This window comes from Neopsephotus bourkii, unplaced genomic scaffold (genome assembly GCF_033783945.1).
Source record: "Neopsephotus bourkii isolate Nb327-2 ecotype Australia unplaced genomic scaffold, CSIRO-AGI_Nbou_v1 NB_1031, whole genome shotgun sequence".
NCBI classification, from domain to species: Eukaryota; Metazoa; Chordata; class Aves; order Psittaciformes; family Psittacidae; genus Neopsephotus; species Neopsephotus bourkii.
Window position 1 is genome coordinate 227,616 of NW_026901520.1, and position 14,153 is coordinate 241,768.

At 52.5% G+C, this 14,153-nt stretch overlaps 1 protein-coding gene across 1 annotated transcript in view; it reads right to left on the reverse strand.

Annotated features, from left to right (window-relative positions):
• SIL1 (SIL1 nucleotide exchange factor) overlaps positions 1–14,153 on the reverse strand; it is a 76,934-nt gene that overhangs the window by 4,662 nt on the left and 58,119 nt on the right. The gene's annotated exons all lie outside the window — the stretch shown is intronic.

Below are 14,153 nucleotides of genomic sequence, written 5' to 3' on the forward strand. Positions count from 1 at the left end.
CATCCCCCTTCTCCCAGTGCTGGCAGCCTGTGGCTGTGGAGGTGTGAGGCCCTGCAGGCCACCCCGCACACAGCACATGACTGATGCAGCCTGAAAGGATGGCAGGGGCTGGGGAAGGGCACACAGAGCCACCAGTGCCACCCCACCACGTGTCCTCCTGTCTTACCCTGGCAGGGAGCCCTCCCCTGTGCTTCCCTTGCAGCTATGGATCCTCTCTTCCCATCACCTCGATCCTTAACTGCCTTTTCCGTTTCAGTTCTTGCTTCCCCTCTCGTGCTCCTCACTTGCTGCCAGTGTGCTCCTTTATTCAAAGGCCCCTTTGCTGCAGCACCGGCCCTGCTTGTCCTGGTGCCCCCACCTCAAAGCGTGCCTGGCCTCACCACACACACACCTCTCACAGCAAGCACTCTTCTCCTGTCTCAAGACCCAGGCTAAACCCCCAGGCCTGGACAAGAGCAGCTGCCCCTGGCCCAGGCAAGGCCAAGCCTTGCTCACCATGGCCCCGGGTACCGGCTGTGCAGATGCTTCACAGCCCCACCTCCAGCACCTCTGTGAAGGCGGTGGGCAGAGGTTACCTGCTCCAGGCTCCCTCTGGCAGGGCTCTCACAGCCTCCATCCCCGATCACAGCCTCCTGTGCTCTGAGGACGAGCTCCAGCACTTGAGCCTTTGCTCCTCTTTGAGGCAGCAATCGCACTGCAGCCGGCCAAAGGCCACGCGTCCCTGCTGCAGCAGAACACCCGCAGCTCTGACCGCCACCAGGCAGCTGCTGGAGCAGCCAGAGCCAAGCACCAGCCAAGAGACAAGAGAGACAGAGGCAGGGTTACAACAGAACCCGTAAGACAAAGGGATTTGGGCAGGAAGCAGCTCCCCGTTAAACCCCACCTAAGCACTAAGCCCATCTGGGTGAGCCGAGTGCCAGGACCCCCCCTTGCTGCACCCAGGCTTTGCACCCCCCAGCGCCAGGAGTCACTGGCAGCCCTGGGATGTGGGGCTCTGCCTGCAGTCACCAGGCTGACCTCCAGGCAGGGGAAGGGGGCTGTTGGAAGCCGCTTCCCATTCCCCCTTCCTGGCTCTCCTGCTGCAGCAGCGCAGGCCCTGCCCAGCACAGGAGCATCCCTGCCCTGCCCGCACAGGCCAGGAGGGAGAACGGACAAAGCCAGGAGCTTCAGGATGCTCCTGCAGAGGGGATGACCACAGCACGGTCCCACGGGCTGCAGCGGCCCGGGGAGCAAACTGGCCTCTGGTGCCTGGGTCCGGCTGGGACCTGAGGCGCGCTCCAGGATGCGGTCATTGCCCAGCCTCAGCACAGCAGCAGTCACTGACAGCAGTCACTGACAGCAGTCACTGACAGCAGTCACTCTGGGCAAGGGAGACCAGAGCAAGCGTGCACCTTTCTCAGTGTGCCTGCACTGGAAGAGGATCTCCTCTTGCTGGAGACCTCCCGGTGCCATTCAAGAAGGTTGGGATATCCAAGCTCCTTTGCCACATCTGTCTACAATCCATAATAAAACCTCTCACAGCAAGGGACACAAGTGATGAACTGAACTGGCTGCTCGCCTGGCTGCTCGCCTGCAGGATGAGAGCTAATTAAAATCTCTGACCCATGGAGTTTGAGGAGCCAAGGAGCACCTCTGGAGATGAGGAAGCCCTCCCGGATGGCAGGAGTACTGCTCACTTCTCAGTGTTTAACGCCTACTATCAATAGTGCAGGCTTCCCACCAACAAAAACAATCATACACTCAGCCCAAATCTGTGCAAACTGCACTGTCAGGCCCAGGGCAAAGCAGCCTGCAGAGAACTGAATACAGTGAGACAGACTGGGGAGCACTCACATGGGAAATTCAGCCTGCGGTGATCCCTGATGGATAAGGGAATGGTGGCACCAGCAATGAAGCTCTGAGACAGGGGCAGGCATGGAATCCATCTCCAGTGAGACCCCGTGATGCTGCAGTGATGGCAGAGATTTGAGAGATGAGACTAACCCGCTTCCAACCCGGGTGAGGAACAGCCACAAGCCTATGGGGACTCCACACAAGTGCTGCGCTCGAGATAAAGCAGCTTCCCAAGAGGGACCCCACTGCCCTCTATTAGCCCCAGTTTGCCCTGGGAGGACCACCTCTGACTGTGGGGTCACACCACATCCCCTCCAGATGTGGTCCTCCCTACACGGCTGAAGCCCTGTCCCATCCTATGCCCATGTCCATCACATCCATCCATCCCTCATTCTACTCCCGAAGAGCACGGTCACCCTCCTCCAGCCACACAGAGGGAAACGTGCTGGGCTGATGGAGCACTTCCATAGAATCACAGAATCCCAGCCTGGTTTGGGCTGGAAGGGACCTTAAAGCTCATCCAGTTCTACTCTGTGCTTTCCAATACTAATGCAGGTTGATGCTCCTGCCTTCTCCCAGGGACCTCTGCAGGCAGGCTCACCTGGGGCTGCCACCCACATCACCACAAGCACCCTGTAAGGCTGAAGCTGCACCATTTTGACCACAAGACAAACACCACTCATGTTTCCCACTGCTGCCTCCTTCCAAAGCTCCTGGAACCGTGACTTTGCCGAGTACAAATTAAAGGTGTCATTTACAAGGGCCTGTAGGGACAGGCCAAGGGGAATGGCTTGAACCTGCCAGAGGGGAGACTGAGCTGAGCTCTTAGGCAGAAGCTCTTCCCTGTGAGGGTGCTGAGGCGCTGGCACAGGGTGCCCAGAGAAGCTGTGGCTGCCCCATCCCTGGCAGTGTTCAAGGCCAGGTTGGACACAGGGGCTTGGAGCAAGCTGCTCCAGTGGAAGGGGTCCCTGCCTGTGGCAGGGGTTGGGATTGGATGAGCTTTAAGGTCCCTTCCAACCCAAACCAGTCTGGGATTCTGTGGTTCTATGGAAGTGCTCCATCAGCCCAGCACGTTTCCCTCTGTGTGGCTGGAGGAGGGTCACCATGCCCTTCATGGAGAGGGGAGAACACAAGAAGCAGGGGAGGGGAAGCCAGCAGCAACCTCCCCTCGGAGCCCGCCTGCTGCAGCGGCACAAGGAAATGCTCCATCTTCTGCCAGCTTCTATTTCACTGCGTTGGAGTTACAGCTTCCCACGAGGGACAGACATTATCACAGTCAAGGCTGGTTTGCCAGAACCCCACAAGCCTCAACAGCGCATGGGGAGAGGAGGAGAAGCCATAAACCCAGGGCCCGAGGCACAGTGATCAGCGCTGTCAGAGTGCCCCATGCCTGGTGGCCGGTCCTGCCTTGGCGGGTGGTGAAGGCAGGGATGGAGCCAGCACCTCCCACAAGCGTTTGCACCCTTCCCCCTTTTCTCTTCCATTAAAGCTCTTTGTGGAAGCAGCAAGACCTCAAGATGAAGATGAGCAGGCACAGGACCCACCAGCACAATGGATCAGAGCCCTCCAAACAGCCTCCCCATGGGCTGCAGCTTGCAATCCCCAACGTGCTGCCATTCCCCTGCACCTTGCTGTCAGGATGTGAGGGACCTGCTCATGGGACTGTTTCTCCCTGGACACTGTTTTGGGCATGTTAAGGAGCAGGAGCAGCACAGTGCTCCTGAAATCCAGTATGGGCTTCTCTGCCGTCTTCACTGGCAAACTCACTCCATGGAAGCAGCTCCTGTTTTGCTGAGCAAGGGATTTTATCAGTGCTACCCATGAAGAGACAGACACCCCATTGCTCATAGGATGAGCCCAAGTACACACATACAAATTTAGGAGAGACTTTCAAGTGTTCCCAGGCCGCACATGCAAGGGACGTGGGAAGACTGAAAAGCAGCATCAGAGCCCTGAGGCAAGAGCAGCTCTTGAGTTAGGTGGGAACTTGCAATACGGCAGCAAAATTAGACTGAGATTTAAACTACATTTGAGCAAAGGAAAGCCAAGTGGTGCAGAGGGACCCGGGGACCCACGAGGACACAGACAGCGTTTCTTATGTGGCCTGCTTGTTATAGCAAACAGACCCTAGAGAGAAACCAGGGTCACCTCCTTGCTCTGAGCACCCTGCTGAAGCCAGGCAAAGCCCAGAAAGAGGTGTGAGAGGGGGAGTGCAGTGGAGGGGATGCTCTGCCCGGCAGGAGCAGGGTGCTGAGCACAGCACTTCCCCTGCCCTGGCTGGAGCTGCGCTGGTGGCCACACACCGGCTCTCATGGCCACTGTCTGCATCCGCCCCCCCAGGGCACAGGCTGGGAGCTGGGGCTTTGATGAAAGCCTGGTGCGATGGTGAAAAGGGAAGATAATCACGGGGCTGGACAGGGCTTAATGGGGCTCTTCTCTCGACAGAACCTGCGCTCTGCGATGCCACCTGGGAAATCAAAGCCAGGGATCAAAGTCTGCAACTCTGTGAAACAGCCTAAAAAATTTAGTACAGTCTCTTTAGGCTGAGCTATAACCTGAGGATCAGAAGCAGGCAGCGAGGCTCACCCTGCCCTCCCCGCTTATCACACTAAAAACTGCTAATGAACATAATGAGAGTGCACCAAGGCTCTGGCTTGGGTCTGAAACGCGGCTTTACAGCTCCAAGCCCTGCCTGGCTTCTTGTGCCTCATCACACCTGGGTAGGAATCTGAAAGGCAATGAAAAAGGTCGTTTCTGTAAGTCCTGGAAAGCCAAAGCTATGCAAGGAAGGGCACCGTGGAAAGGCCAATGATTTTTGCAGAGGCCTTTCTTTGGAGGATTTCTGACAGCTCTTGTAAGTATATTCCTGTTAAAATTTCCTGACAGACAATAGATGGAGAGATAAAACTGATCATCACGATGTCAATGCTTAAAGGTTGGACTGGAATTCAGTAATTTCAGGCCAGACTATAGCTGTAAATCTGAGACTCTGAATAAGGGCAGAAAATAGAGGCAGGATGATCAGCAGCTTGTTAATCCTTGCACCACTGAACTGTAGGTTGCAGGTTTAAGAAAGAAATGAACAGCATTAAAATAGTCCCAGTGAAAAGTGACACATGGGGAGAATATGCTTTACCTGTGGCATTCAAAGTACTGGCTATGGCATGAACTATCCCCATCAGAAACAACAGTGTTATCAGCTGCTGTGAGCCCTGCCAGCTCCAAATCCAAGACTTCCCAGGTACGCACCGGTTGGCCACGTCTCCTTCCAACCTTTGCTCTTAAGAGAAGAAAAACTGGGACAAGAAACCTGGAGAGGGGCTTGGGACAAGGGCCTGTAGGGACAGGCCAAGGGGAATGGCTTGAACCTGCCAGAGGGGAGACTGAGCTGAGCTCTTAGGCAGAAGCTCTTCCCTGTGAGGGTGCTGAGGCGCTGGCACAGGGTGCCCAGAGAAGCTGTGGCTGCCCCATCCCTGGCAGTGTTCAAGGCCAGGTTGGACACAGGGGCTTGGAGCAAGCTGCTCCAGTGGAAGGGGTCCCTGCCTGTGGCAGGGGTTGGAACTGGAGGAGGTTTAAGGACCCTTCCTACCTAGAGCATCCTAGGATTCTATGAATACAACAGAAACAATTCTGCAGCCCTCTCAACCTGTGAAACAACCACCCAGCTCTGCCATGGGATACCAGCAACTGATGCTTCAGTGAGGGGTTGGTGCGTAAAATAAAAATCCGTGTTTAACACAGGCTGTCCATTACTGCAGTCCCATGCTATAGAAAAGGACATCTGCACACACAGTATGAGATGTACAAGGTAATAATAAAATAACCCCAACCCCAACAAGGCTGCATGCGACTGTTTGGAGTTGGAAGGAGAAGGGATGAAGCACAGACACCCAAAGCCCACACTGAGGTCTGCATGCAGCAGAACTGGCCTAGAAAGACTGCTCTCCAAGCATCAGCTCAGAGCTGAGTTTATTACAGACAAAGGCCTTCAGAGCTATGACTTAAGGAGATTAAAAACCACCCAGGAAAATGGAGCCCTAAGTACTCGTGCCAATCAAAATACAGCCAAGAAGAAAGCAGGGGTGAGGGGGGGGAAACCTGACAAAAGGAAAACTGGGTTTCAATAGGCAACACAATACAACAATTTCGCATGAAAGATGTGAAGCATAAAAGCAATGTTAGATGTTCAAAAGCACAGAATATAGGAGAGACATAAAATAACCCCTGAGAAGATGAAAATCTCCACTTCAATGCCATGCTGCCTTCTCACTTTCTACCAAGCCAGGCGCTCATTGCAGTAGCGGGGGAGCAGCAGTGTTCCTGTGAGAGCAACACGTCTCAACGTGACATAATGGATTACACAGATGCAAGTATGGCTTTTAATGAGCAATTAGGTTATTGAGTATTTGTTGCTAAGAGGAGAACAGAACTGCAGAGAATAAGTTGGAGGTGAGCACGTGACTGTGATTTTGACGGGCTAATGTGACACTTAAACCAAGGAGCATGAGTCACCCAGGGAGGCAGAAATAGCGTGGAAGACTGCCTGGCAAAAGCTGGAGGGACCTTGGCTTGCTATCAAGCATGTATCTGTGTCCCAGGCACCAGCAAGAGATAGCTGAGCTTCTCAAGAGCCCTCCAGCATCCCTCCTGAAAGCCAGCAGGCTGTAACATCCCATTACAAACAACACCCCAAACTCCCTGGGGACACTGTGACATTGGGTTCAACCAGGGAAAACTGCTCTCGGATAGGTGATGTAGGTGGGAATTACTTAGTGTGAGTTCCTGGTCCTCTGCAGTCACAAGGATGTTGAGGTGGAAGCGCAGAGCAGAGCTGCTTCTCGTGGTGTGGCCAAGGTAAAGAGCCATTGGGAGCACTGGGAGGAGGTGAGCTGGATCACCTAAGCCCAGACAGGGCAAGGGTAAGGCAGCTAGGATTTTGGAGCAGGGAAAAAAGCCACATCAGACAAGCTGCAGTGCTGTAATGTAGCATAACAGGTGGATAATTAGATTTATACAAAGGGCTGTAAAAGTAAGTAATGAAATAAAAGCACAGAAAAGCCAATCTGCCGCAGCAAGACACCTCACAGGGGTGCAGGATGTCCCCCCAGCTGGCACCCACTGTCCCAGCATCACCAGGGTGGGCAGCAGAGCTGGGGCATTCCTTGAGTCAACCAAAGGCAGGAGCTGCCCAAAGCACAAGTGCACAGAGAGGAGCAATGTGAACAGAGGGACCGAGTTGAGTGGCAGTGAAGCCCCTCCTCTTCCTCACCTGACCACACAGCAGAGTAGAAGAGTGAAAAGCAGCTCTGGACAATAAAATCTTAGGTGCTGTAATGAAATCAACCGCGCCAGATTGTTCTGCTGAACACACACAAACAACAGAGGACAGGCTGTATTTATAGCTGTAGAGAAAAATAAAGGTACAGGAAAACAGGCTGGAGATTGCACACAGGAACAAAGTGAGCACAGACGGGAATCCCACCTCCCCAGCACATTGTGAGGCTCCGGAGGACACCCTGGAGTCTCCCTCTTCTCCTGACCCCTTGGCTTTGCCACCTCTGAGCTTTATTTTGGTACCAGCACATACCCCCCAGCTACACAACCTCACTGCTGACAGCCAAGTGCCTCACTGGTCTGCTTTGGAGGGGCTGGTGCACCTGAAGCTCCCTCCAAGACCAGGGCAAGTGGAGGAGCTCCGCTTCCAAGAGCCTCAGATGTCAGCTCCGCTTAAAGCTCAGCCAAAGATCCACAAACCATTTGTGATTAAGAAAGGAAACTAGCTTTGGACAAGGGCCTGTAGGGACAGGCCAAGGGGAATGGCTTGAACCTGCCAGAGGGGAGACTGAGATGAGCTCTTAGGCAGAAGCTCTTCCCTGTGAGGGTGCTGAGGCGCTGGCACAGGGTGCCCAGAGAAGCTGTGGCTGCCCCATCCCTGGCAGTGCTCAAGGCCAGGTTGGACACAGGGGCTTGGAGCAAGCTGCTCCAGTGGAAGGGAGAAGCCTGCACAGGAAAGGGTACCAGGCAGCCCCATCAAGACTACCCCATCTTCTCTGTTCTGCTGATGGTGAAGGACGGGCCCATGCAGCCCCTCTGGAGGGTCTGTTACCGCGCTGTGATTTAAGGGCTGGACCGGGTGAGCCAGGAGCCTTCTGCAACAACCAAGGAACCTCTGTAAGCTCTCTTCCAGCGAAACCTGTTGAATGAATGAGCCTTCCAGGTAGGTACAAGCAAGGGCTCCATGGTACACGGAAAGAGACATCCCCGTGTTCAATCACCCCAACCAGTGTTGTATTTTGAGGCACAAATCAACCCTATAGCTATGTGTGTCACGCTTACAAAACACTCCCTAGGCATTTCTGAAAGCCTGTTATTTTACCAGAGCTCAAATGCTTTTTGATGCCTAAGGATCTGCTTCATCAGAGGCTGCTTTACTAAAAAGCGAGCAATTCTCTATGAGTTCAAGCAGAACTCATTTATTTCCATGCCATGTTAGCCACAGCCCACCAAAATTGTGTTGATCTCTCTTAGGAAAACCCACACCACAGCAAGGAACAAGAACAATATCGTAGGATACCACGTCCTTGAGCTCATCCCATGTTTTTCATCACAGGGACTTCAAAGCACCCCATGATTCATACATAGATGGGGAAACTGAGAGTGCTGGGCTTGTGCCCTCCTGCTCCTCCTTTTCCCTGCATGCCCCCAGCATCCCAGCTCCAAAACCAGCCTAGGATGCTCTTTGCTGGTGCTGCTGCAGGTCCCCTGCACAAGAGCCTTCTGCACCAGCAGCTCGGGGCAGGGCAGCCCTGGACAGAAGCATCCCCATGAGGTCTCAAGCGGCACTGAGCAGAACTCCAGGCACGCAGAAGTTACTCAAACATTCCCACAAATCTACTCACACACCTCAGGTAACAGAAAACCACTGCAAAAAGCTGTCTGAAAGCACTGCAAGGGCAAAGCCTCAGCGTTAACCACTGGGCCCTTAACACTTGGGCTGGTGCTCTCCAGCAGCAGCCAGCACCTGTATAATCCGTCCCACTAATAATCTTGAGCGACACTGAAAGGAGGCCTGAGGCTAAGCCTTCCCAGTGTTACCCGCTTTATTTGTTTCCTTGCTCGCTTGAGCTGATTCTTCTTTAAGACAAATGCTAATAATCTAACAAAGAGAGAGCCTGTGCCTGCCGTGTCCCTGCCGGGAATGCCAGCGAGTGCCGGCACTCTCCAGCTCCTCCACGAGGCACAAAGCGAGGTGTGAGAACAGGCGCTTCACTCCTCTCCCTTCCAGCAGCATCTCCGTGCTGCACTGTCCTATTTTAACCCTGCCATCTGCTCCACAGCTCCTTGTGTTCCTCCGGTAACTGAGAGAGGCAGTGCCTTACACCAAGCAAATCCATCATCTCCCACCCCTTTTCCTTACGGATATGCCCTGGGGCACCCTTGGGTGCCACCATGCCACATCTCAACCCACCCCACTTCTCCACGGGCAAGGGAAGCTGCTGGATCACAGGCAGAATCATGCCCACTGCAATGTCATGTTTTAAACTCCGGCTGCTCCCAGTCCCACTGGGTTTCACAGCGCTATTAGAATCGTTTTACTGGAGAAAGGAAGGTTTGTTTCACTGAGTCATGATTCCAAAAACGAGACTTTGCTCCACTTACAAAAGCAAATCACCGTCTTGCGAATGCCAAGCACAGGTTTCAGCTCTAAAAGTGAAGCCTGGGGAGTGCTTCCAGCCAGAGAGAGAATGGAAAAGCTGCACCTGCAAAAGCTGGGACACCTGTTTTGGTCTCTTTATCAGATTTTGATAAACAGAAAGCATGACCTGTGGAACACCAGCCCCTGCAGAAACCCAGTGAACTCCTTCTGCATCAAAGCTATGCATTAACAGAGGGGAGAGTGACAGCAGGAGTGCTGCCACGGGGCCACAGCCAACCCAAACCACTTCCCAGGTGGAAAGCCCTCAAGGAAAACTCAGGACTCACACAAAGCCCCAGCGATTCTCTCTGCTTTCTGATTCATGCCTCCTCCAACACCCACATGCCAGGCAGAGGAGGCTGGAACTGCTACATTTAGGATGACATTTAAAAATCAAGGTTGTGTTGCTGATGGTCATTAAAAATCCAACCGCGTTTTGCAGAAACAAGTGGGTACTGGCTCGCTGTCCCTGCCAAATATCAGCACAGCAGTAGCTGTTCTAGCAACCTCACTTAAAAATGAAGGAAAATTGCACCCCCCCATAATTACTGTTATTACTGTTGTTGTTTTTCAAACATTCACTATATACCTTTCCATTTCCTAAATACAAAATAAGAAGGAAACGTTTCCCCAAACCGCTTTAAGTGTCAGATTCATCTCACTTAACACCAGACACTAAAAATTAAGACATGTAGCTGAGATGAGCTGCCTGGCCTCCCTCAGAAACGTGTTCCAGCCTGTGGTCTGCACATCCCTACACACACAGTCACTGCTCCTGTATTTCCATGGGACATGCTCAGGCTAATCCACAAGATAAATCTATGATCCACGGCTTTAGATTCCCTCTAAAGGGGCTGTTCTATTCTGTCAAGTGTTTGAGGAATTCACAGTCACCAGCAGTGAGCAGAAATGATGATCTGCCTTGTGGGAGATGGGGTGTCTGACCCCTGTCAATTTGCCTTTTAGAGGAGTCACAGAATTCCAGCCTGGTCTGGGTTGGAAGGGATCTTAAAGCTCATCCAGTTCCAACCCCTGCCATGGGCAGGGACCCCTTCCACTGGAGCAGCTTGCTCCAAGCCCCTGTGTCCAACCTGGCCTTGAGCACTGCCAGGGATGGGGCAGCCACAGCTTCTCTGGGCACCCTGTGCCAGCGCCTCAGCACCCTCACAGGGAAGAGCTTCTGCCTAAGAGCTCAGCTCAGTCTCCCCTCTGGCAGGTTCAAGCCATTCCCCTTGGCCTGTCCCTACAGGCCCTTGTCCCAAGCCCCTCTCCAGGTTTCCTGCAGCCCCTTTAGGCACTGGAGCTGCTCTAAGGTCTCCCCTTCAGGAGCCTTCTCTTCTCCAGGCTGCCCCAGCCCAGCTCTCTCAGCCTGGCTCCAGAGCAGAGCTGCTCCAGCCCTCGCAGCATCTTCATGGCCTCCTCTGGGCTCGCTCCAAGAGCTCCGTGAATTCTCTCCCCTGGTTGGAGATGGAGCCTGGATAGACAGCTCTGGTGGACACTCATGTAGGAAGACTGGAGCCAGCTGACGTGGGTCACCAGAGAGAGGGTGAAGAAAACACCTACAAATGCCTGAATCAAGCTGTCAAGGAGTTTCAACAAGCAAGCTAGCTAATAAAACACGGTAATCGTGCAATGAATTCACTTCATCTACAAGAAACAAACCTGCAGCAGGTACCACAGCTAAACTGGATGTTTGGAAAGGGCTGGAGGAAGGAGATGGAGCATTTTCAGAAGGGAACATTTTGCATAAAAGATGCAGGGGTATAAAATAATTATACAGGAAGAAGGAAATTTCAGCAGTGTCCTACATCACTGATGGATGGGGGGAACGGATACCTTGACAAAGAAAGTGACATGCTAATTAAGTTTTAATGACCCTAAAGGCAAAGAGAAAAGCCATCATCTGCTACAATGGATGAAGGAGCCAACAGGACTTAGCCTGTAAGTGAAATGGTTGGAAATAGCTGGAAGGATCTTGAGATGAACACTGTCTGTGTAATGGAGAGCAGTGGTAAAGGCATCAGAGGCAGGTTCTGCAAGGCAGGAGATAAAGGCTTAATCACCAGGCAGAAGAGAGCTCTGAGAGCTGAGAGTGGCTGTGGGAGTTGAGATGCCTGGATCCAGAAACAGCTTGGAAGTGAAGGGTGAAGGAGGAAGCAGGGTTCAATCTATTGAAGGCTCTAGAACTGTGGAAAGACATACGCTCTGCAAATGTTAGTTGTGATGATCACTTCCCACTGCTAGACTCTGCTAAGAGAGGAGGGGAAGGTGGCACAACCAGAAGTTCACACAAGTGCTGTGAAGGCACAGGAGGAGAGAAGACTTGTCAGGAAGTGCTGGGATGGAAAACCCAGTCAGTCACAGCCTTGTAAACAAGCAGGGGTCTGTGTTCCCATCTGCCTTGTACCGAGGAGAGAGGGAAGCCGTGCCCAGTGGGTCAGTGGAGGACATGGTGCATGCTGCCAGGTGGGCTGAGGCCTGCCAGACCTGGGGATGATGGCATGCTGGTCTGCCTTCAGGACCTGTACGTGTGTAAGGAAACCACTTCAGGAGCCGATGGTCCTAAACCAATGCTTCCTGCCCAGACAGACATTCGTGAACCCACGTGGGAGCACCTGTCTGAGCTGATGTAGAACATCTCTTTGCCAGCACCCATCAGCTCAGCACACAGCAGTTGAGACTGATTTCAGGTGGTTTACACAATGGAGGTTGCCTTGACCTCCAGCTACACAAACCCTACAAGATGAGAAGCCACCTGCTCCACGCTAATGACTAATGACACAAGTGCCTCATCCTCCCCTGGCCATCCCCTGGAGTGTGAAACACTGGCCTCCTTCCCTAGCAGAGCTGCTATTATCTCCTGCAGACAATATCCATTACTGATTTGTGATGATGAGATCAGCATTCACAAACATCCTACCTTCTTCTGTCCTTACTCACATCCTTCCCTTCCCACTCCCCCAGCAGCAAGGACACCAGCCTGCCACCAGTCCAAGAGGATGAGTACAGCTCTTTATCCTCCCCTCCAATATGGGCTGGCTCTTCACCTTACCCCACAGCTGATGGTATTGAGTTGTACCAGCACAGTGAGAGGAGACATTCCTCAGGCTGGGCAATGCAGACTCCAGGTCAACAGGAATTGTCTGAGCAGTTGTCTGGAAACCATCACTCCATGGAGAATCAGTCGTCACACTGACCTATCTCCTTCCCACTCCTCTTCTGCCTATTGTGCAAAGGAACCATAGAATGGGTTGGGTTGGAAGGGACCTTTAAATCTCATCCAGATCCAACCCCTGCCACGGGCAGGGACACCTTCCACTGGAGCAGCTTGCTCCAAGCCCCTGTGTCCAACCTGGCCTTGAACACTGCCAGGGGTGGGAAAGCAAGAAAAAACATCTCAGTTTGATCTCAACTGATCAACTGGAAATACAGCAATGGATTCACCTGCTTCTCCCCCAGGAGGGCTCAATGAGCAGTAAGAGTCAGAGACAAACCAGTTCTCCTGTTGGAAAACAGGACTTGGCCACGTTTTGTTTAAGGCCATCTTGCACAAACATTAAGTTCAGTTCAAATTCTCTCTCATTTGTGTGCATCTTCTGTGAACTCCCTAAATACAGCACAAATCTTGCCATGGGATGAAGCTGGGCAAGCTTCCGGTCCTCAAATACTCATCCATGTTTATGTCCTTCATGCTGCGCTGTGACAGCACATGTCACATAATGCCTTGGACAATCTGGATCCACATATTTATGGCAATAGACTTTTGTGTTTTATGGCCCAAATCTGGGGACCTACAGCCAACACATTACACATTAGTTGTTCTTGAAATGTAGGCTACAAAGCTACTTTAGTTCTGCTTTTGCTTGTAAATCTGGGGCTTACATATGTAATTGGCCTAACCGTAAGAGCAAACAACAGCAGTGGTAGCACAGTGCCAGCAATTATTCATGCCTATAATAAACGCCTGTAAAATTGAAAGCCAGCCTTTAGAAATCTGGCTCCTCGCTGCACACACAAAAAAATCCCCAAAACCTCATTTGCAGGGCTTGGCCAGTGAAGTTTTTCATTCTGGGGAAGAGACTGAGGGGGAAAGGATTGTATTTTTGCTTTTCCATTCTACAAAACCACCACTCATGCCTATGCTTAGGTGGCAGATTATTCGGGCTACATTTCAGTTTTGGAATAAACCCAGTGACAGGCACGAAGGACAGCCCTGGGTATCCAGAGAGTAGGTCTCTGGGCATGCAGGAAACAGAGGGAGTTGTTTACAGCCAGCCCCTCTCCCTGGCTCTGTGCTGAGGCAGCAGCCAGCCTGCTGATGAGCTCTGATGCCTGGAGATGACATACGACCACTGGCCCTAACGACCATGCGGTGCTGCTCTGTGTGAGAACAGAGATGCTGACCTGGTGTCTGGATGGGTCCTACCAGTTAATGGTGGCATCCTCACTGATAAATCACTCCTTTGGGTTGAGCTGTGCTCAGCACACTGCCTCTCTTTACCCTCTTCAACCAACGTGGCTACATCTCCCCACAACAGGGCAAGGCAGCCACTCTAGGACTTGCAGGATGAAAGGTGTGGTAAGACCGTTCTTTCTCCTACACGCATTCTTCACCCACAGCAAC